This window comes from Schistocerca gregaria, chromosome 7 (assembly GCF_023897955.1).
Source record: "Schistocerca gregaria isolate iqSchGreg1 chromosome 7, iqSchGreg1.2, whole genome shotgun sequence".
NCBI classification, from domain to species: domain Eukaryota; kingdom Metazoa; phylum Arthropoda; class Insecta; order Orthoptera; family Acrididae; genus Schistocerca; species Schistocerca gregaria.
Genome location: NC_064926.1, coordinates 334,213,827 through 334,237,298, shown reverse-complemented (window position 1 = coordinate 334,237,298; position 23,472 = coordinate 334,213,827).

The following is a 23,472-nucleotide window of genomic DNA, read 5'->3' as shown; positions in this document are numbered from 1 at the left end:
ACGTATTCCAACGTCCATACATATTTAGCAATTGCGAAGCATTGATGGATTTAAGTTAAATAAACATTATCAACATTCTACATCTTTATTCTTCGTATCTACATATTTGCAGCCCTCTACCGCTAGAAGGAAGCGAACTGTAGCGTGTAACAAGTCGGTTTGCAACGTAACTATGTCGCTGTGTGAGGAAGAGCGTGCTGTTAAAGAATTTCGAATTCGAAGAGTTCGCCTTCACATGGAACACCCTCTCTTTTAGCATGACAATTCCAAATCACACGCGAGCCCTGTAATATCTGCAACAGTCTGACGCGTTGGTTTGACTGTGATAGTGAAGAATCGGTGCAAGCAGAGGTGAGATTGTGGCTCAACCACAGTTCAAAAATGGTTCAAATGGCTCTGAGCATTATGGGACTCAACATCTTAGGTCATAAGTCCCCTAGAACTTAGAACTAATTAAACCTAACTAACCTAAGGACATCACACACACCCATGGCCGAGGCAGGATTCGAACCTGCGACCGTAGCAGTCCCGCGGTTCCGGACTGCAGCGCCAGAACCGCACGGCCACCGCGGCCTGCTCAATCACCAGTGTCAGACATTCTACAATCACAGTATCAACAAATTAGCCTCTCGCTGGAAGAAATGCGTTCATCGCCAGGGTGATTATGTTCAGAAGCAAATAGGTAGACATGAATAAAAAATGATGTAGAATGTTAACAACGTTAGTTTTATTTAGAAAGTAGTAAGTTTCCACATAAAATTAACGGAGGCATTACTTTTCAGCATGCCCTCGTATTTCCTTATTTGAAACTACTAAATGATTTAATCTTACTGAGTAAGTGTCCCTATCACATTTCGATCTTTAGCGAAATCCAGTTCAACATTTCATGTTAAGTGAGTTTTTTCAGTTTCAAAGTTTATTTCTGTTGTCCGTTGGAAATTGGTATTATTACCCTCTACTATTGCGAAAATGTGATTCAACTTTAGAAACTGTTCCATCGTTTGTAGAAGTAGCTTCCTTAAACAAGAATGACTTCGAGTTTTAGCCAGTGAGCATTCTATAAGTTCATGGAATGTACTGGATGATTCATTACTATACGCCAAGATTCTTTGGGATAACTAAATAGGGAAATATATCTGTAGTGTGCTGTGTTAAACGGTTTTTGAAGGATCCCCAAAAGTTACTGAATTAAAATATATCGATCAGTGTAAACTGGAAGATACCTGTAGCAACGGAAGTAACAACATACAGTCAACAGTTTGCCTCAAAATACGATGCAATGGAGACTTTACATCTTCATCTGCATATACACTCCACCGTACATCGAACAGGGGAGCACGTTCCGAAATTGCTTTGGAATTTATTACACTTCTTCAGAATATACTTACATGATATTAGTACTTTTTAAGGGGAATTACACACCTTATCAATTAGTTCGTGGCCACCATAGCAGTAGATGAATATCTGCAACGCTGGCATGGGAAGATACATGAAGCATTTCAAACTAGAATTTCCTTCTGGATTCTGAAAAAAAAGACATTGAACTGCAAGTAGCATATGTAGCAAATGTTTCGTAAGTAGATTACTATACGAACGTCTATGTTATCCCACGTACTGAATACTAAATATTAGGCCTACGCTGCTGAGAAAATGAATGATACGTTTAACGAAAACCGACACTGTTGCTATTTTGGAGAATTCTGTGATTCATGTGACGATTCTGTTTTAATAACTAGACGACAATCATAGTAATTGCTTGCATAATTAGTGTTTTAACTTGAATTAACTGTCATCATCAGATTCATTAATATTCAGAGCGAGAATTGTCCTGTTACTATTCTCAACATCGAAACAGATGTGCATCCACAACTGATTCAAACTTAACAATAATCTTCACGTCGTTATACACTGAAGCGCCAAAGAAACTGGTATAGGCATGCGTATTCAAATACGGAGATATGTAAACACGCAGAATACGGCGCTGTGGCCGACAACACCTATATAAAACAACAAGTGTCTGCCGCAGCTGGTAGATCGGTTACTGTGGCTACAATGGCAGATTACCAAGATTTAAGCGAGTTTGTACTTGGTTCCATAGTCGGCGCACGGGCGATGAGACACAGAATCACCGAGATAGCGATGAAGTGGGGATTTTCCCGTACGACCTATTCACGAGCGTGCCATGAATATCAGGAAACCGGTAAAACATCAAATCTCCGACGTCGCAGGAGCCGGAAAAAGATCCTGCAAGAACGGAACCAACGACGACTGAAGAGAATAAATCAACGTGACAGAAAATTGCTGCAGATTTCAATGCTTGGCCACCAACAAGTGACAGTGTGCGAACCATTCAACGAAGCTTCATCGATACGGGCTTTCCGAGCCGAAGGTCCACTCGTGTACACTTGATGACTGCTCACGCCCCGCCTGATCCCGACAACACCGACCTCAGAATGTTGATGACTGGAAACATGTTGCCTGATCAGATGAGCCTCGTTTCAAATTGCATCGAGCGGATCGACGTGTACGGGTATGGAGACAACCTCATGAATCCATGGACCCTGTATGTCAGTAGGGAGTGTCCAAGCTGATGGAGACTCGGTAATGGTGTGGAGCGTGTGCAGTTGGAGTGATTTGGGCCCCCTGATGTGTCTAGATGCGACTCTGACATGTGACACGTGCGTAAGCATCCTGTATGGTCACTTGTATCCATTCATGTCCATTGTGTATTCCGACGGACTTCGACAACTCCAGCGGGACAATGCGATACCTCACACCCCTATAATTGCAGAGAGTGCCTCTAGGAACAGTCGTCTGAGGTTAAACAACTCCGCTGGCCTCCAAACTCCCCTAGACATGAATATTATATAGCATATCTGGGATACTGTGCAACTTTCTGTTTAAAAGAGATCTCCATCTCTTCGTACTCTTACGGATTTATGGACAGTCCTGCAGGATTGATTGTGTCAGTTCCTTCCAACACTACTTCAGACATTAGTCGAGTCCATGCCAGGTCGTGTTGAGGCACTTCTGGGTGCTCCCGGGGGAACTACACGGTATTGAGCAGGTGTACCAGTTTCTTTGACTCTTCAGTGTACATCAGTACCTAAAGCACATAGGATAACAAAGGAATTTTTTATGCTTTATTCTCATTACAACTGTTTTTGTTACGATGTATATTACCATAATGTAAGGGGGTTTAGCTTACACAAGTCGCCTGAAACAGTGTGATGCAGACGGATACCGAGCTGCATACGAACTGCGTCATAGCAACCGGACTCATCACTCGTTGCAGGACCTGCAAGAAACTGCAAGAAAACGTCTGAGGAAGAAAGTCAAAATATTACGTTCAGGAGGCGATCAAACTATATTTTCTGAAAGGAAGACATCGTTTGCACAAACGTGGCTAGATCACATTTAGGATTATACCAATTCAAATTTTTTTCTCATTTAATGGGCTTTAAACAGAAGGTGATAGTTTACAAGAATGAAGTTTTCTCCCACCAAAATAACCCATTAAGAAAGAAAAAGATATTTGTAACTTGGATCACAAGGATGCCTTCGGACGAGCCTAGATTCTTGCCTTCTAAGAATGCTTCAGACTGGAACGTCGACGGCCACACAAATATAAGTTCTACGTTTTTTACCCTTTATCCACTGTGGCCGCAGTGGAACAACTCCCATAACCCCACACCTGAAAGATGGTGCGAATTATCTCTTCTCACTAGCACTTATAGAACAAAAAAGAGCTTTAGTTGCAAGTAATTTGTCAATTTATTCCATACCCGGTTTCGAAGTATAAAGCTTCATCTTCAGGTGTCACTAAATAATTACATGAATATAAATGTGTGGCTGTGGGGCCAGTCAGTCATGGAGGCCCGACTTACGTCAAGCAGATGCGTGGGAGTGTAGGACCAGCAGCCACAGCGAATGTATGGAAGGCGCGTCACGGAAGTGATTAGTGCAGACGGACCAGAAGCCAGCGGAACGCGACGACGGACGCGACTGACGTGTGAGGGAATGAGGGGGTGGGGAGAGGGGGGCGGAACCGAATTAGATCTACATGAGCCATGTGATTGAGCCACATGAAATCATTTATTATTACACGTTAAAGTTTGTCAAGGCTTGATAATAGTTCTCTATGAGCAGTGTTGGTTTAATACGATGAACGTCGCAATCTAATGATGACAAAACAGAGAGAAGTATAAGTTAATTATGCGGTTGGTGAAATACCCTGAAGCGTCATAGAAACTGGTAAAGGCATGCGTATTCAAGTACAGAGATATGTAAAAAAAATGGTTTAAATGGCTCTGAGCACTATGGGACATAACATCTATGGTCATCAGTCCCCTAGAACTGAGAACTACTTAAACCTAACTAACCTAAGGACATCACACGACACCCAGCCATCACGAGGCAGATAAAATCCCTGACCCCGCCGGGAATCGAACCCGGGAACCCGGGTGTGGGAAGCGAGAACGCTACCGCACGACCACGAGATGCGGGCAGAGATATGTAAAACAGCAGAATTCGGCACTGAGGTCGGCAACGTCTATATGAGACAACGAGGGTCTGGCGCACTTGTTAGATCGGTTACTCCTGTTACAACGGCAGGTTATCGAGATTTAAGTGAATTGGAACGCGGTGTTATATAGTCAGCGCACGAGCGAAGGGACACAGCATCTCAGAGGTAGCGATGAAGTGTGGGTATCTTCACGACTGTACCATGAATATCAGAAAATCGGTAAAACGTCAAATCTACGACATCGCTGCGGCCTGAAAACGATCCTGTAAGAACGGGACCAGCGACGACTGAAGAGAATCTTTCAGCGTGACAGAAACGCAACCTTTCCGAAAATGGCTGCAGATTTCAATGCTGTGTCAGCGTCCGAACCATTCAACGAAACAGTATCGTTATGGACTTTCGGAGCCGGAGGCCCACTCGCGTGCACTTGATGACTACAAGATGCAAAGGGGTACTCCTCGTCTGGGCCTGTCGACCCTGACATCAGTCTGTTGATGACTGGAAACATGTTGCCTGGTGGGACATGTCTAATTTTAAATTGCATTGAGGGGATGGACGTGTAAGGGTATGGAGACAACCTCATGAACCCATGGATCCTGAATGTCAGTAGGGGAGTGTTCAAGCTGGTGGAGGCTCTGTAACGGTGTAGACCGGGTGCAGTTGGAGTGATATCAGACCCCTGGTAAGTCTAGATACGACTCTAACAGGTTCTGATCACCTGCATCCATTCATGTTCCTTGTGCAGTCCGGCGGACGTGGGCAATTCCAGCAGGACAATGAGACACCCCATACGTCCAGAATTGCTACAGTGTTGCTCCACGAACACTCTGCTGAGTTTAAAATTTTCCGCTGGCCACCAGAGTCCCCAGACAAGAACATTATTGAGCATATCTGGATGCCTTGCAACGTACTTTTCAGAAGATATCTCCACCCTCTCGTACTCTTACGAATTTATGGACAGACCTGTAGGATTCGTGGTGTAAATTACTTCCACCACAACTTCAGACATTAGTCGAGTTCATGCCACGGCGTGCTGTGGCACTTCTGAGATCTCTCAAGGAACTTATACAATAATAGGAACGTGTACCAGTTTCTTTGACTCTTCATTGTATGTGACAGTGAATGACAATGTGATTGCCCTGGGAAATTGAAACTATATAACGTAACAGGAATGGAAGGCTGACAGAGATGAAATTTACCTAAACTTCGACGAGAGGTTGTTATTACCTGTAGTAAAACCCCTATTCATCACTAAATATGAAAGGTAATAATTTGATAGACTGGCGGAATAACTGCTAGAGAGTGTGAACACAGAAGTTTGGTTTTGGTTTGAAGCATGACCAAGTAGTTGCATAAGCCAGACTTTTAAAGAATTCAAAGGAAGGCTAGGAATAAGAGGATGTAGGATAAATTAGGAATGAATGAGAGAGCAATAAAATTCAATGAGACAGTTGGAAATGAACTAAAGAAAATATACAGGGTACGTCAGTAAATGCTATGTGTGCAAAAGCCATGGATGTGTAGTGCGTCACTTGGTCTTATCAGTGACATAGAGTAAATATGTTAATCAAAGAGAACTATTCAAATACATGAAAGAAACAAAAGCAATGGAAGTACAAAAAACCCACTTTAAATTGAATAGAAGAGATATGAACGAAACTGGAAAATACTCACTGTCATGAATAATTAAGACTGCACGAGGGAAAATTATTCTAATTCCAACGAAGTAAATACCAAATATATTGACATACGAAGTACAGAACCTGATACTAGTCTAAGTGCTTAAGGAGAGTTAATTTTGCATCAGAGTCTATACGAGGAAGTAAAGATTCCCTGATGCCAGATAGATGAAGTTGGGAAGTTAATGAGAAACAATCAGCTGAACCAATTATGCAGCGACAGTTTGACTTAGCAGTGGATTATATAAACCCTAGTAAGTCATTAATAAACGATGAAATGATTTATGAGTTCAGTCAGAAGAAGATAGAAGAAAATTATACGCACAGACATTCAGAATCCATAAAACAGAAAATACACATACTTCTTAATTTTTTAACAACTTTCCTTAATATGTAAAGTAGTTTTTAAGGTAATTAGCTTTTTCTGGCTCATTACTCTTCGCAGTTGTTAGATACAGTTCCTCACAAATGTTATCCCACTACTTACCTTTACTGCGAAGTAAACATTGCATTCACAAGGTATATTTATGCCTACATGGACACCTGTAGATGTTTAATATTTTTTAATAATTGCTGTTTCAAATTATTTTTATTAACGTCATCATTCTGCAAGAATATGAGTAGTTTAAGTTACTTAGTAGATTGCTGCCTTTTAAACGTTTTCTAGTGCCAAACAAGCACAGTACTCTGGCTAACATACGAACAATCACAACTCCTCTCTGCCTCATGCTTTGCTCTGTCGACGTTAACGAGTTCCAGCTCCATTTCTATTAAAGGTAAAAGTAAACATAACATTTTTTTAAGTAACTTCGTTTTGGAGAATGCTTCTGAAATGATTTGTGTCGTTAAATATGAAAGGGAAAAGGTTAATTTGTATATTGGTTCAAAATATAAATTCTTCTTACACTTTGAATGCACACATACCTCACTGTCAGTTTATTTTGGCTCGCTTCTACTGTTTAGGTTTTCTGTGGCCAAAGATGTATGCAGAGTTAGCTGTGCATACCTCAAGACGTATGAAGAAAGCGAGTGACGCATCAATCTCTTAATCTGTATGAACCACGGCAATTCTTCTTTCTAGAATTTTACATAATTCGTCGTCAAAACTATTGTTGAAGCTAAATGACTGATGGATAGTAGTAATGCAACAGTTTATGGAGGAATATTGAGACGGGACGGAGTTGAAAGATATTGGTTTCATTCACATAAAATCGTATGGTCAGTTTACATTTACGGAAGTGGGTCATCATCTATTATTAATGACCACAAGTTAATCGTACTATGCCCTCACTCTGTCAGGACTTTCCAAACCGTAACATTATTTCTCTGAACAATTGTAGCTCACAATAAACATGGTCTACATGATATATTTTGAACACACACACAGTGCACACTTTACACACCGACTATTTATTACCAATGGCCTTTACTGTAATTTTTTGTGTTTCTCACACATCCCGCCACCAATCAGGCCAGAAAAACGTCATTCTCTCTTTCTGCATGCAGCTGCCCGTCAATTGTCTCCGCCTCCCCGTTCCTCCGATATTGCATTCGTTTCAATTTCCCTGGAAATACTACTTATAGAATAGAAAATACACAGGTACAGCATCTTATAGCTAAGGTTTCATATATTATATAATAGTATATAGTATATACGTCATAAATGAAAGAAAGGAAAAGACAAAATAATAAACGAAAAGAAAATCCGTCACACTAGTTAAGAGGTATGTTTTAACGAAGTGTACAGCTACATTACGAAGTAGTAGTCTGTCAGAAAGAGCAGGAGACGAAAGACATCCATGGAAAATCTTTAACAGAAAAAGTAGAGGTTAATGGACCAAAGGCGTTCAGGAACATTTTTAATTCATGTAAGGAACGCTATAGTCCCAAACAAAAAGCAGAAGCTGCATTATATACCGGATTTGGTGCATCTGAAATATAGATGTAACTGGTTCTCGTTTCAGCTCGTTTAGGTAAACCCATGCACATTTCCTACAAGTCATCTGTTTCACATCTTAATACGTACAAACAACTGGATACATACACACCACGCTTACATGAACTGCTTAAAAATGTTCTGCATTGTCTACACATGTGTGAACATGTGTGAGAATCTACTGAAGAGGAACTCGCTGCGAAGGAATAAGCCTTATGAAACTTAAGAAGAACTTACATTACTGTGAAATAGAAACGTAAGACTAGTCTAAATAAAGGCTATCTATTCGAATGCGCACATTTTTCCCATGTTTTAAAACAAATATTTGCAGCTGAGTAACATTAGACACCAAGCTGCTTCCCACCGTACGTAGCAAGTTCTACCAGACCCACACATCAGTTTCAAATCAGCAGATACCGCAGTTCGTTGGATTAGCTTAATTACTACCTACGGAGGCTGTTATTACGAGTCTAGGGAGGTGCGTTTGTGCGTTATCACTTGGAAGGCTAACTCACTGTCGACCTATTGCTTTAGAGCTGCATGATACCGTCGAGGATCGTATGTCTGTACTGTATAGCTCTCAAATTGCGATAGACAGCAATGAAAATGATCCGACGTCTGTATATGACCTTTATTTTAGTCTTCTGACTGGTTCTTGCGGCCCGCCAAGAATTCGTTTTTCGTGCCAACCTCTGCATCTCTTTCTTCTACAGTCCTCACCATCTACAACCCTAGTACCACGGAAGTTCTTCCCTGATGCCTTAGCAAATATCCTGCCAGTCTGTGCCTTCTTCTTGTCGGTGTTTCCCTATTTCTGTCCTCGCGGATTCTGCTGAGAACTTCCGCATTCTTTACCGTACCAGTCCACCTAATTTTCAACATTCTTCTGTAATACCACATCTCAAATACCAGTCTCTCCTTTTCCGGATATCCCACAGTCCATCTTTCAACGTCTCGAAATGCCATTTTTACAGCTCTAGTCTGCTTCTTATGTCCTCCTTCTTGCTCAGTTCGTCATGTTTTGTTTTGCTGCCTAGATAGCAGAAAACATTAACTTCATCTATTCCGCGATCACCAATGCTCATGTTAGGTTTCTCGCTGTTCTCATTCCTTCTCATTTCTGCTATCGGTTCGAAACACCTCCCTGCTAAAGCCGCGGGGCTGTAAGACAGGGCGTGCGTTACAGCTTGGCCACTTTCACACTCTTCAACGACTATCAACAGGTGTTGGACCCATCGAATACCCGCCGGTGACGAGCAAAAGATTCCACAAATCCAGGTTGCTTATTATTTGTTCCCCTGTCCACCTTCTAGGCGCATCACGAAACTGTGTGAAGGAGAGATTGACGGGGGATTTACTTTCGCTCGTAACGGACCCCTAGAGGCCAAACTGATCATATGTAGACAACTGGGTGCTGTCTTGGTTGACGCAGTCCTAGTTTCTACCACCATCTGGCGGTGTTCTTGTATTCTCCTTGGGATATCTGTGAACAGTAACATGTAGGTAGCGATCACTGATTTGTGCTGTGGACTGTGAGCTGTCACTAAGCAGCACATATTCAATATTTTTCGTCTCGAGATAGCGTCTGCTTATTTGAACGCCGTCGCTGTTGAGTATGCTTATTCAGATTTGCCATCAAGTGTCAATGATCGAAAGCTCTAAGTTTGACATGTTCTTCGAGGGGTGATGACAAGACTGTACACACAAGTCTGCAAACGCTACTTCATTGGTCGTTTCCCCATTGGAGCCATGGCGCACTCAGCTGAACTACAAAGAAATTGCAGTTTCACTTTTGCTTCCATTACGCACGTACTTAGCGATTTCTTGTGGTCAAAAGAGTATCGATGAAAATAATTCCAACAGAAATAATATGCACACAAAGGAAATCATGAGGGCGGTGTAAATGTTTTTTGAGCATTGTGTTTTCCATTGAGACAATGTCGTTCCATTATCTAGTTAATACAGTTCCAACTCTTTGTTTAATGCTACGTTTTCATTAGTTGTATGATAGTTGCCGAAACCGGAAATTCTGTAACTGATTTTCTCATTCGGAATCCACCATTCCCCCGACACAATTCGTCTGGCCTCTGGCTAAAAGAAAATGTGTTCTAGAATTGGACGACATGGCTACCAGTCTGCCACGACCACTACAAGGCCATGGAATGAAAATTAAATGATAATGTTCAAAGGACCTTCCAAGACAGTAAGACTAAATATGTATCGGATTCTGAAGCCGTTCCTTACGAGCTGTTGTAAGCCTCAAGGTTACAAATTGTGCTGACAATGCAAGACCATATGTTCAAATGTGTGTGAAATCTAAAGGGACTTAACTGATAAGGTCATCAGTCCCTAAGCTCACACAATACTTAACCTAAATTATCCTAATGACAAAGACACACACCCATGCCCGAGGGAGGACTCGAACCTCCGCCGTGACTATCCGCACAGTCCAAGAGTGCAGCGCCCCAGACCGAATGCAAGACCTTCACCTATTTTAAGATGAGCAACCAATGACTGAAAAATTAAATTTCCTGTGATATGACATTGTCAAACACCAATGTGTATGAGATACATATGCAATGCGCAAAACAATTAATGGGTCACTGGTTTGAAACACAATAATTGTCTTCCATTGCCGCGCAGGAATTTGAAACTTGACTCAAAGGTGTCTACATTAATCCTCTATAATGGTGCATAAGGGTGACGCCCTGCTATATCACACTCGGGTTCGCTGACAGATTCAGACAACAAAGTGTCTGCATATGCGGAAAAAAGGCAAGAGCTCAGAAGTTCATGCAAGGGGTAAAGTAGGATAATGGCGTCACACTGGCACCCAATTTCACCAGAATTCTGGCTAACGCCACAGTGGACGTGTCACAGAATGGGGAGGTCCTTTGACTCCTCTGCAGCGGAGTTCAAAACCGCGACGCCCATTGTTTCTTATGGGTGGCCGACACGCCACCAGTGAAAATCGACCAGAAAATGCCTCAGGAGGTGGCACAAAGAGCCCCTTCCATTGAGGCTTTGATTGCCACAAATTTTTCGGCACAAAACGACAGTTTACACTGAGATGTACAGCACACCGACGCTCTCGATATCCTTTGAGATTGGTGACGACCGCCCAGACGATTCAATCCACCCGTAAGGAAGTGTGGACCTGCAATCCCATTGAACGTGGTCTGACTCCTTTGGAGTGTAGTCCGGCCGCTATTTTTGTTCTGTTATACAGGGTGGGATCACTATGGACCGTTAAAAAGCATTCGACGAAATTTAAATGTATGTAATAAAATGGACGCCTGAAGCCATAATTTCTGCGCTATTTATTCTATGTGTAAGTAGGCTGTTTAGGTTTTTATATTGGTAACGCCACGTAGCGCTCTGTATGAAAATCACTGGCTGTGCTGTGTGCAGTCTGTGACTAGTTTGCACTGTTGTCTGCCATTGTAGTGTTGGGCAGCTGGATGTTAACAGCGCGTAGCGTTGCTCAGTTAGAGGTGAGCCGCCAGCAGTGGAGGATGTGGGGAGAGAGATGGCAAAATTTTGAGAGTGGACGATCTGGACGTGTGTCCGTCAGAAAAAGGAAATTTGTAAGACTGGATGTCATGAACTGATATATATATATATATATATATATATATATATATATATATATATATATATATTATGCGTTTTGTACACTATTAAGGTAAATACATTGTTTGTTCTCTATCAAAATCCTTCATTTGTAACTGTGCCGATCAGTAGTTAGTGCCTTCAGTAGTTAGAATCTTTTATTTGGCTGGCAGTATTGGCACTCGCTGTGTTGCAGTAGTTCGAGCAACGAAGATTTTTGTGAGGTAAGTGATTTGTGAAACATATAGGTTCATGTTAGTCAGGGCCATTCTTTTGTAGGGATTTTTGAAAGTCAGATTGCGTTGCGCTAAAAATATTGTGCGTCAATTTAAGCACAGAAATCCATAAATTGTTCAAAGGGGACGTTTCATATGGCTACCAGTTTCGGTGATTCAGTATATCATCTTCAGGCCTTAACTGACGTTGAGGGGAAGAGGTCCTAGTACACACGATGGCTACAGACACAAGATCGCTGTTACTGTCCACGGAAGTCAGTTTATAAATGTTGACCACTAATGGCATCTTACATATGATGGAGGTTCACCCCCTCAGAGTCTGTTAAGGCCTGAAGATGGCGTATTGAATCACCAAAACAGGTAAATACACAGTGATTGACATCGAAAGGACGGCTGCAGGTGTGCAATTTCACTTCGTAAGCGAACGGCCGAAGTCTCCAAACCTTCAATCACAAGGAAGGCCTTAAAAAATTTGTGGTCTGAAGCAGCAAAGGGTATTCACACTTTTCTTTTTCAGCCACGATGGTTGATTGGGGGGGGGGGGGGGGGGGCACGTTAACAGATGCATGAATAAAATGGTGGCAAACGGTGCCTCTTTGATCCCCCAGATGGGCAATAATGTCGGTGTCACACACTCAACTTTCTTGAGTAATACAAAAATGTACCTGTACAGAGACTTCAACATCCATTCAACTGGTTAGTGATCCGCTGCTGCTTCAGCACGTACAGAGAGGTAACCGGTTTGACACCTCGCAGGTCCTGTATGCCTACATGTAGGCGCTAGAGCAGCAACAGAATGCCACTCGGCTGAACGGGTTTAAAAGTCGCTATCCAAGCACATTTTTAAGGTGCTCAGTGAAGCTGTGCTGATGTGAGTGTGTTACCCAACAGGGGATACACTGATGACATTAGAATTAGAACTGAAGGACTTGTCGAATGGAATGATCAGTTTAATGGGCACACATCGACGAAAGACGAAACTAATGAGAAGTAGTAAAAATAGCGATGTACACAACATTCAAATTGGGGACCACGAAGTAGATTAAATGAAGGGATTCTGTTAGGATGAAATGCTGCCCTCAATTTGAGAAAGAAATTTCTAAGAATGTACGTTCGGAGCACTGCACTGTATGGATGTGAATTATGGACTGATCGGAAACCAGAAAAGAAGCGATTAGAATCATTTGAGGTCCGGTGCTACAGGTGTATGCTAAAAATTAAGCGGCATGATAAGAAATCAGAAGGTTCTGTGCAAAACTTGTGAAGACTGGAACATATGAGAACACTGACAACGGGAGAGGACAGAATGATAGAACATTGTTAAGACATGAGGGAAAACTTCCATGGGACTTGGAACCGTAGAGACTGTAACTAAGACAGAGATTGGAACAAAACCAAAAAGTAACTGAGATTGTTCAGTTCAAGTGTTACGCTGAGATGAAGAGATTAACAAATGTTACTCTGATATGAAGTGGTTAGAAGGTCTCTTGGCCACTACAATGCCTCGACGTTGGACGCGGAATTCATGAAAATCTGTTTTAAACTTAATCATTTATCTTTACGGAAGACCTTGTGTGTGTAACTGTTTGTGTTATAGAGTGCTATTCTAACACCTGAATTCCAATAACCGTATACTATGAAAAGTTTTGTTCTTATTAGACTGTACTGTTGCATCCTAAAATATTTACTGTTGTTCATCAGAAATCCTGTATAGCAAAATACTGAAAGTTTTTGCTCCCCTCAAACTTTAAGTATTTCGAATCGTGTGTAAAATATTATGGGTGCCGTATTATGAGCAATACCCTATTTTCTAGAGAACATGAAGACAGAATTTAAGTTATCCCTTGCCACGATAAGTCTGTTAATCATTTAAACATCTGCTGACATTAAAATTCACTCTTTTTACGGTTCTGTGCTTGAATATACAAAAACGGAACCCTTATAGGATCGTTTTGTCTCCCACCTGTCTGTCGATTTATCTGAATGTTAAGAATTATTTGTCTCAGAAACGTGTAGACCTATCAAGCTCAAATTTATGTTACATATGAAGGCCTTTAGTCCCTTGGTGGTGTAAAATTTTAAGCTTCTAAGTCACCTCAATAAAAAGATACGGTAAATTATATCATAAAAACTCATTGCTAAAAACACAATGGAGTTTTACCCGTTGAGCAGAACCACAAAATTTGGCAAGGAGCAAGGTTTCACTGTTTCACAGTAAAGGAAAAAACTCGAAAATTGTTAATTTGTAATTACATAAAGAATTTTTTTCTTTTTATCCGTGTGTCTGTTTGTCAGTCCACCTGTTAACACCCTTTTTGCCTCGAAAAGTTTTGGCGTATCAGAGTCAAATTTGTGTAAGTTACTAAGGTTTGCGGCACCTTGATAGCATAAAATCTGTTAGCTTCTAAGTCAATACAATCAAAAGATTCGGTCACTTCTGTCATATATTTTGATAGACGCACTCACTCTTCAAAACCTACAGAGGCATCCCGTTGACCTAGACCCATGAAATTCGGCAAGAAGCAATTTTACACGGTAGAAGTAAAATGAAAAAAATTGAAACTTGTTAAACTGTGATTATGTGAGATAAAAATATCTTGTGCCATTTGAATATACATTGCGTTTATCACCTGTCGAAAGCATAATAGACTCAAATTTTCCATATAAACATAAAATGTAAACTGCAGTCATGTTTAAGTAAATAAATTAAAAATGTATTATTAAATCTTCTCTCTCTACATATGTAAAATGAAATCCCTTGCTCGCTTCTTTTTATGTCTGGGACAGAGTGAGGAACAACAGTAGGGATTTTGATAGTCTTGAAATTTCCAGAACTAACATTTTGCCAGTATCGATATCGATAACAGCTTGAATTCCTAGAAATTCTCGATTTTCCGGATGGATGAACTAGATATATAGATAATAAAATTTGTAAAATAGAATGTCATGTGACTAGGGCGCCCCGTCGGGTAGAGCGTTCACCGGGTGCACGTCTTTCGATTTGATGCCACTCCAGTGACTTGCGCGTCCATGGGATGAAATGATGATGATTAGGACTATACAACTCCCAGTCCCTGAGTGATCCATTGCCGACCCAGCCGGCAATGGATCCCAGGCCCTTAATATTGACACTGTCGCGTTGACCACTCAGCTACTGGGGTGGACTATAAAGTTTGTATGGAACCCTCAGTGCGGGAGTTCTACTCACAGTTGGCCCATTTCTTTTCCTGGCGTTGCCTTAGGTCAGTGCTCGTGTACCTGAACTGTCACAGAATTTAAAAAAAGCTGCTGTTGCCTACCTCAAGATATGCTGATGATCGTTGACACATTTCCGTAGTTCTTCGAAGACGTCTGGCTTGGGAGAGTGCTCTTGACAGAAGTGAATCTTACTCCTAGTTCTGGGAAGCGCCAATGCATCGTCACCCTCGGCTTCCTGACTTCCTCCTACGTCGGTTAGGCGCGTGTTGAGGATACTGAGCTGAGCAGCCACGTGGATCATACACGTAACGAAGAACATGTCTAGACTGGGACTGATGAAGCACCAGTAGAAAATGGAATGGCACTGCACCAGGTAGATTAAGAGGTACAGTGAGTAATTTTCCTTCACGGCACCCCGCAAGTCGATGAAGGGCAGATGTCGCCCCTCCGCTCCCATGGCCCAGGCGACGACGGGCATCACGTACCAGATGGGCCCCACAAAGTGGAGGTAGGTAATCATGCCGAACGTGAGCCTCAGGGCGCCGCGGTAGGAGCCGCTGAAGGTGGCCATGAGCTCAGAGTCCCGCTCACAGTCCGGCCACTGCAAGCGGACGACGTTCCGGAGGTCGGTGACCAGCTGCCGGTAATCTGCGACGTGGCTGCAGAAGTGCGCCAGTTTGATGACGCCGCCGAGCAGGGTGGCCGTGTTGACGAAGGTGAGCATGATGCTATCGGTGTCGCCCCACGACTCGTAGGCGTGCAGCAGACCCATGGCGATGCAGAGTCCCTGGCTGAGGAAGATGCTGGCCGTGTACAGCGGGTAGAGCCGGGACCACCTGCCTGCGCGCGCCGCCTCTGGCGGCCACGCGCCGCTCAACCTAAGGAGCATCACGTTGTGCCGCAATACATCCTTCGCGGACACCGCCCCGTGCCTCCTTATCTGATCCCCCATCTACTTCCGCTCCTGCAAAGCAAGCGAGATACCATTTTACTCGCCGAAGTCACACACTTGTGCATCTTTTCAAAAACACACACATCAGAAAAACATTATCACCCCGGTTCCCAGAACTCCTGAAGACAAATGTTGACTGTGGATCACAGACACAGACACTTCCACTGCTCAGAGATGTCACTAAACCTACCCAAAGATGTGAACAAAAATGCATCAGCAGCGCCTATTAGACGGAGGGGGTCCGGCAGTGGATCAGTTCCAGTCATTCCACCAGGAAGGAGGTGCACGGCTCCTGTTGTCTGTAGTTCAACCATGTCTAGACACTCAATACCGCCGTTCGACTGCGTCGACATTGTTACTTTGTGCCAGGAAGCGCACTCAACAAGGGAAGTGTCCAGGTGTCTCGGAGTGAACCAAAACGATCTTTTTCGGAGTTGGCGGAGATACAGAGAGACGAGAACTGTCGATTACATGACTCGCTCAGGCCGCCCAATGGCTACTACTGCAGTGGATGACCGCTACTTACAGATTATGGCTCAGAGGGATGCTGGCACCAGCGCCACCCTGTTGAATAATGCTTTTCGTGCCGCGATAGAACGTCGTGTTACGACTCAAACTGTGCGCAATAGGCTGCTGATGCACAACTTCACTCCCGACGTCCATGGCGAGGTCCATCTTTGCAATCACGACACCATGCAGCGCTGTACAGATGGGGCCCAACCACATGCGGAATGGACCGCTCATGATTGGCATTAAGTTCTCTTCACCGATGAGTGTCACATATGCCTTCTACCAGACAATCGTCGGAAGCGTGTTTGGAGGCAACCCGGTCAGGCTGAACGCCTTACACAAACGGGCCAGCGGGTGCAGCAAGTTGGAGATCCCCTGCTGTTTCGGGATGGCCCACGTATGGTTCAAATGGCTCTGAGCACTATGGGACTTAACATCTGAGGTCATCAGTCCCCTAGAACTTAGAACTACTTAAACCTAACTAACCTAAAGACATCACACACATCCATGCCCGAGGCAGGATTCGAACCTGCGACCGTAGCCGTCGTGCGGTTCCAGACTGAAGCGCCTAGAACCGCTCGGCCACACTGGCCGGCGCCCACGTATGCCACTGGTGGTCATGGAAGGAGCTGTAGCGGCTGTACGATACGTAAATGCCATCCTCCGACCAATAGTGAAAGCATGTCGGCAGTATATTGGTGAGGCATTCGTCTCCATGGACGCCTATTCACACTCCAATCGTGCACATCTTGTGAATGATTTCTTTCAGCATAACGACATCGCTCGACTACAGTGACCAGCATGTTCTCCAGACATGAACACATTCGAATATTCCTGAATTAGTTTCAAAAGGGCTGTTTATGGACGACGTGACCCACCAACGACTCTAAGAGATCTGTGCCGAATCACCTTTCTGGAGTGGGACAATCTGGATCAACAGTGCCTTGATAAATGTAAATGTCGTGTGACTAGGTCCTCAAATCGGGTAGACCGCCGCGTGCAAACTTTCGATTTGACGCCACTTCGGCGACTTTCGCGTCGATGGGGATGAAATGATAATGATTAGGACAACATGACACCCAGACCCTTAGTGCAGAAAATCTCCGACCCAGCCGGAAATCGAACGTGCTTGGTAAACTTGTGGACAGTATGCCATGACGAATACAGGCATTCATCAATGCAAAAGGATGTGCTACTGAGTATTAGAGGTACCGGTGCGTACAGCAATCTGGACCACCACCTCTGAAGGTCTCGCTGTATGGTGGTACAGCATGCAGTGAGTGGTTTCATAAGCAATAGCTCATTCCACGCACTTTGAGAAAGCCGCACTGACAGTGCTTGTAGCGTCATACATACACACCGAGGACACAAAGTCATGGGATAGCGGCATGTACATATACAGATGGCAGTTGTGTCGCATACACAAGGTATAAAAGGGCACTGCATTCACAGAACTGTCATTTATACTCAGGTGTTTTATCTGAACAGGTTTCTGACGCTATTACGGCCTCTCGACGGGAATCAAAAACTTTCAACGTGGAATGGTAGTTGGATTTAGATGCATGGAACGTTCCATTTTTGAAATTATTAGAGAATTCAATATTCCGGGTTCTAAAGTGTCAAGAGGGTGTCGATAGAACCAAATTTCAGGCATTATCTCTTACCACGTACAAAGCAGTGACCACGGAGACCAGCGGCGTTTGTATAGAGTTGTCAGTGGTAACAGAAAAGCAAGAAACGTATCCGTTAGACAGTGCGGCAAAATTTGGTGATAACGCGCTATGACAGCAGAAGGCCGACAGGGGTGCCTTTGCTAACAGCACGACAACGCCTGCAGCTCCTCGCCTGAACCAATGACCGTATTTTCTGGACCGTAGACGAATGAAAAACCACGGCCTTGTCAGATGAGTTCGGATTTCAGTTGGTAAGATTGGTTTGGTTCGAGTGTGGTGCAGACCCCACGAAGTTGACAAGGCATTGTGCAAGCTGTTGGTGGCTCCATAATGGTGTGACCTGTGTTTATAATGAATGGTCTCTGATGTCTGATCCAACGGAACCGATCATTCACTGGATATGGCTATGTTCGGTTTCGTAGAATAGTTTCCAGCCGTTCATGGAGCTCATGTTCCCGAACGTCGATGGAGATTTTATGGATGACAATGCAGTAGTCACCAGTTTGTAAAATGTTCTGGACAGTTCAAGGGAATGATTTAGGCACTCAGATCACCTGAACATCGCTAACACTTTCCCATTTACGGGCGCTCTAGAGACAACATGGCCAATAATCCAGCAATGAGAACTTGCATCGACTTGTTGAGTCTATGCCACGTCGGGTTGCTGCAGTATGCCATGCAAAAGAATCTCCGACACGATATTAAGAGGTGTCATATGACTTTTGTCATCTCAGCCTATGTTTCTAGAGGACATTGTACGGAAACATGGATAACTGTAAGAACTTGACAGAGTTGCCAAAAGGGAAAATCGTGTATGGCCGCGTCCATGGCCATCCAATGTGTCAAGTGTAAAATTTGGAAATTTGTGGTAAGTTCCTATGGGACAACACTGCTGAGATCATAGGTCCCTCGGCTTACACACTACTTAAACTTACTTACGCTAAGGACCACACACACACACACACACACACACACACACACACACACACACACACTTCTGCTGTCGTCGTTTTGAAAAGCAGTGGCATCAATAATACATTTATCATGTAGATGTTGACTGAAAGGCAACATCTGATCATCCAGAATTTCCAACCCGACGGAGGAGTCGAACCTCCAACGGGGGAAGCCGCGTGAACCGTGGCAAGAGGCCTCAGACAGCGTCAAGTTGCTGGATTTTTTGGTGTTCCGTGACGGAGTGTTCAAACTGTCTACAAGCACTGGCGAGGCATTCGTCTTCATGGCCACAAAACACGATGTTAGAATTGTGGGCGTTTCACGGTTTGCGAATCAAATTGTTTTCAAACTCTACGGAAATTGCTGCAGACAGTGAATGAAGGTCCATTCTAATCTTTTAGAACATTGTGACGAGAACTGCAAGCAATAAACATTAGGGGGGCATTGCTCATGCAGGCACGAAACGTTGCTCGTCTTCAGTTGGCTACAAATCCTCCAACATGGACATCAGCTGAATGGCGGATGGTGATCTGACGATCACGTTTTTGCCTATATTCAGATGATGTACATTCTCAAGTAGACCGATGGCCAAATGAAGCATTTCATCTCGAGTGTCTGAGAGGTCTGTCTCAAGCTGGAGGTGGATCTGCCATGTTTTGGGGATATTTTTCTTATTATGAATTGAGTCTAATCACTGAGGTGACCATTAACAACAACTGGCACATTTATTTAAACATTCCGAATGATCGGATGTTGTCTTTCAATTAACATCTACATGATAAGTGTGTTATTGATACCCGTGATTTTCAAGACGACAACAACAAAGTTCTTGGTCAGCAAGAATATGTGAGTGCTTTTCTGAACACTCTCCCACTTTATTACATCTCACTGGCCTGAAAAATCACCTGACTTGAACTCCGTGCAATATCTGTGGGACACGCTGGAAACGCGATTAAAACGCCGACCTCAGCATCCCCGCAATTTGATGGAATTGCTCGCTCAGGTCTTCAGCGATTGGATTAAACTGTATGCGATTTACCTGTTCAGCCTTTTGAACTCTCTTCCTAATCAGATCCAGGCGGTTATGAAGTTTAGGGGCGGAATTGTACATTATGAAGTGATGTTTGTTAAGATTTCTCTGGGAGTGACTAATTTTTTGTACAGCCAAGTTATGAAAGTTGATCCCCTGGAGGACGTGTAAATACACAGGCCTGCAAAAAAAAAAGTTAAGGTCACAGAGGGTGAGAAGGAACGCAATGAAACTTCCCAGTTGAAAGGGTTTGGGATGTTGTCTCAGTAATTACAGAATTGAATCAAATTTACAAAGAATTTCGTGATATGAGGCCACTTATAATTATGACTTTGCCCCCATCTGACAGGATGTTCGTATTTATTCGAATGCGAATGGTGTCGTAAAGACTTTGTATTGTCTCCTGACGTAAGCTGGCCAGCAACTATTCTAACTGAGCCTTCATATCCTAGTTACTTACAAAAGGACGTAGTTGACGACGGAGCTGATACCACACATTCCACCATTTCCAGCGTTTACTATGAGAGACCACTGTTTTGAAATGATCATGACCTTCTTGTGCTTCACAGTTGGAAGCTGAGGATGTTGATAACAACCACACATTATTCAGCCATTAATATGGCGTCGCCTAGCGTTGGGAACGGAAAATATCATGCTCATCCTGCTGCCGTCCTTTTACGTGTATGGCTGATTTCCTGATCCTTCTTCAGATCCTACCGTCGCTGTCCTATTGGAAGCTGAAGCACATGAGGAAGCGACAGTTGGGGATGCTCGAAACAGCGCCTTCGGGAGCACTGGTCCTAGAACTCGCACCCGATGATCCATTTAGAGGCTACCGTGGTTCCCTAAGGTAAATAAAATGAGTTGATGCCTCCTTTGGCGTGAACTTGATAGATTTTCTTCATATCTTCGTCTGCGTACATACTCCGCAAGCTTCTTAATACACGGTTCATGACGGAGGGTACCCTGTATCACTACTAGGCACTTCCTGTCCTGTTCTGTGGAGCCCGTCCTTTTTTGTTACTCGCTTAAATGGAGCTATGGATAAAATGACTTTTTGTTTTACTCCGTTCGAGCCCTGATTTCTTTTACTTAGTCTTCGTATTTCTTATGTGAAATGCACGTTCGTGACCCTAGAATCATTCTGTAAGCAGTAACAAATGCCAGTCCTCTATACTTTCTTAATAATTTTTCACGAAATGATCATCATCTTGCCTCCAGGAATCCCCATTTGAGTTCACAAAACATTTCCACAAAAATCTCATGTTGATCGAACCTGCCGGTACCAAATCTGGCAGCTTATTTTTGTTATCATACCATAAAGCGAACTTTCTTTTCGACTATTATGACTTCGTCATCTATAGGTCACTATTTTCAACGTCAAAACAGAATTGCATCCATTACTGATTTCGTTATACACTGAAGTGCCAAAAAAACAGTATAGGCATGTATATTCAAATACAGAGATATGTAAACAGGCAAAATGCGGCACTGAGGTCGGCAACGCCTATATAAAACAACAAGAGCCTGGCGCAGTTTTTAGATCGGTTACTGCATCTATAATGGCAGATTATCAAGACTTAAGTGAGTCTGAACGTGGTGCTGTAGTCGGAGCACGACCAATATGACACAGCATCTCCGAGGTAGTGATGAAGTGGGGGCTATCCAGTACGACCATTTCACGAGTGTACAATGAATATTAGGAACCTGGTAAAACATCAAATCTCCGACATCGCTGCGGGCTCAAAAACATCCTGCAAGAACGGGACCAACAACGACTTAAGAGAATCGTTCAACGTGACATAAGTGCAAACCTTCCGCAAATTGTTGCAGATTTCAGTGCTGTGCCATCAACAAGTTTCACCGTGCGGACCACGCAACGAAACATCATCGACATGGACTTTCGGAGTCGAAAGCTCACTAATGTATCCTTGACGAGTGCACGGCACAAAGCTTTATGCCTCGCTTGGGCCCTCAATACCTACATTGGACTGTTGGTTACTGGAAACATGTTGCCTGGTCGGACGAAACTCGTTTCAAATTGTATCGAGCGGATAGGGTGTACGGGAATGGAGACAACCTCATGAATCCATCAACCCTGCATGTCAGCACGGGACTGTTCAAGCTGGTGGAGGCTCTGTACTAGTGTGGGCGTGTGTATTGGTATGGGACCACTGATAAGTCTAGATACGACGCTGACAGGCGACACGTACATAACCATCCTGTCTGATCACTTGCATCCATTCATGTCCATTGTGCATTCCGACGGATTTGGGTAATTCCAGCAGAATAATGCGACATCCCAAACGTCCAGAATTGCTACAGAGTGTTTCCAGGAACACTCTCCTGAGTTTAAGCACTTCCGCTGGCCACCATACTCCCTAGGCATGAACATTATTGAGCATATGTCTGCGAAGCCTTGCACCGTACTTTTCAGAAGAGATTTCCACCACCTCGTACTCCTACCGATTTATGGACGGCCCTACAAGATTCATGGTATCACTTCCCTCCAGTACTACTGCAGACACTAGTCGAGTCCATGCCGCGTCCTGTTGCGGCAGTTCTGCGTACTCGCGGGAGCCCTTCATAATATTAGGCAGGAGTACCACTTTCTTTGGCTCTTCAGTGTATAAACCAATTACACAAATTTCTCTCTCACCCACGTACCAATGAATGCGTTATTCCTAGTACTGCAAGCCGATGTTACATAGGAACTGCGCCGATGATATTCATTCCGTTAAGGGTTACGGGTGGATGGATTGCAATTCAGTGGTTTGTATTTTACTTACTGGTTGGCCAGTCTTTATAATATTTCACTTTATGAACTGTTTTGACGACCGCTGTCAACAACCGGAAGAGACGACCGACGTTATGGCTCAAACGCACAGCCAGCGCCACCTGCAATTCTGCGGGTATCGGACGCTCCTGTTGGGCATTCTGGCAGAGCAAGTACTGGTAGTAGAACCCGGCATGATTCGGAGCTACCTGCACATCCTTCAGTACAATACGCGATTTTAACACCACTGCAGTGACGTCACGAACACCAATGCCATAAGACCATACAGTGCTCCTATATGGCAGGACATAAAATGTGGCAGCTGTTGGCGAATTCGAGAATAGTGTTCAGAGACTCAACAGAAATACCGTAGCCCCATGTGCAGGATTCT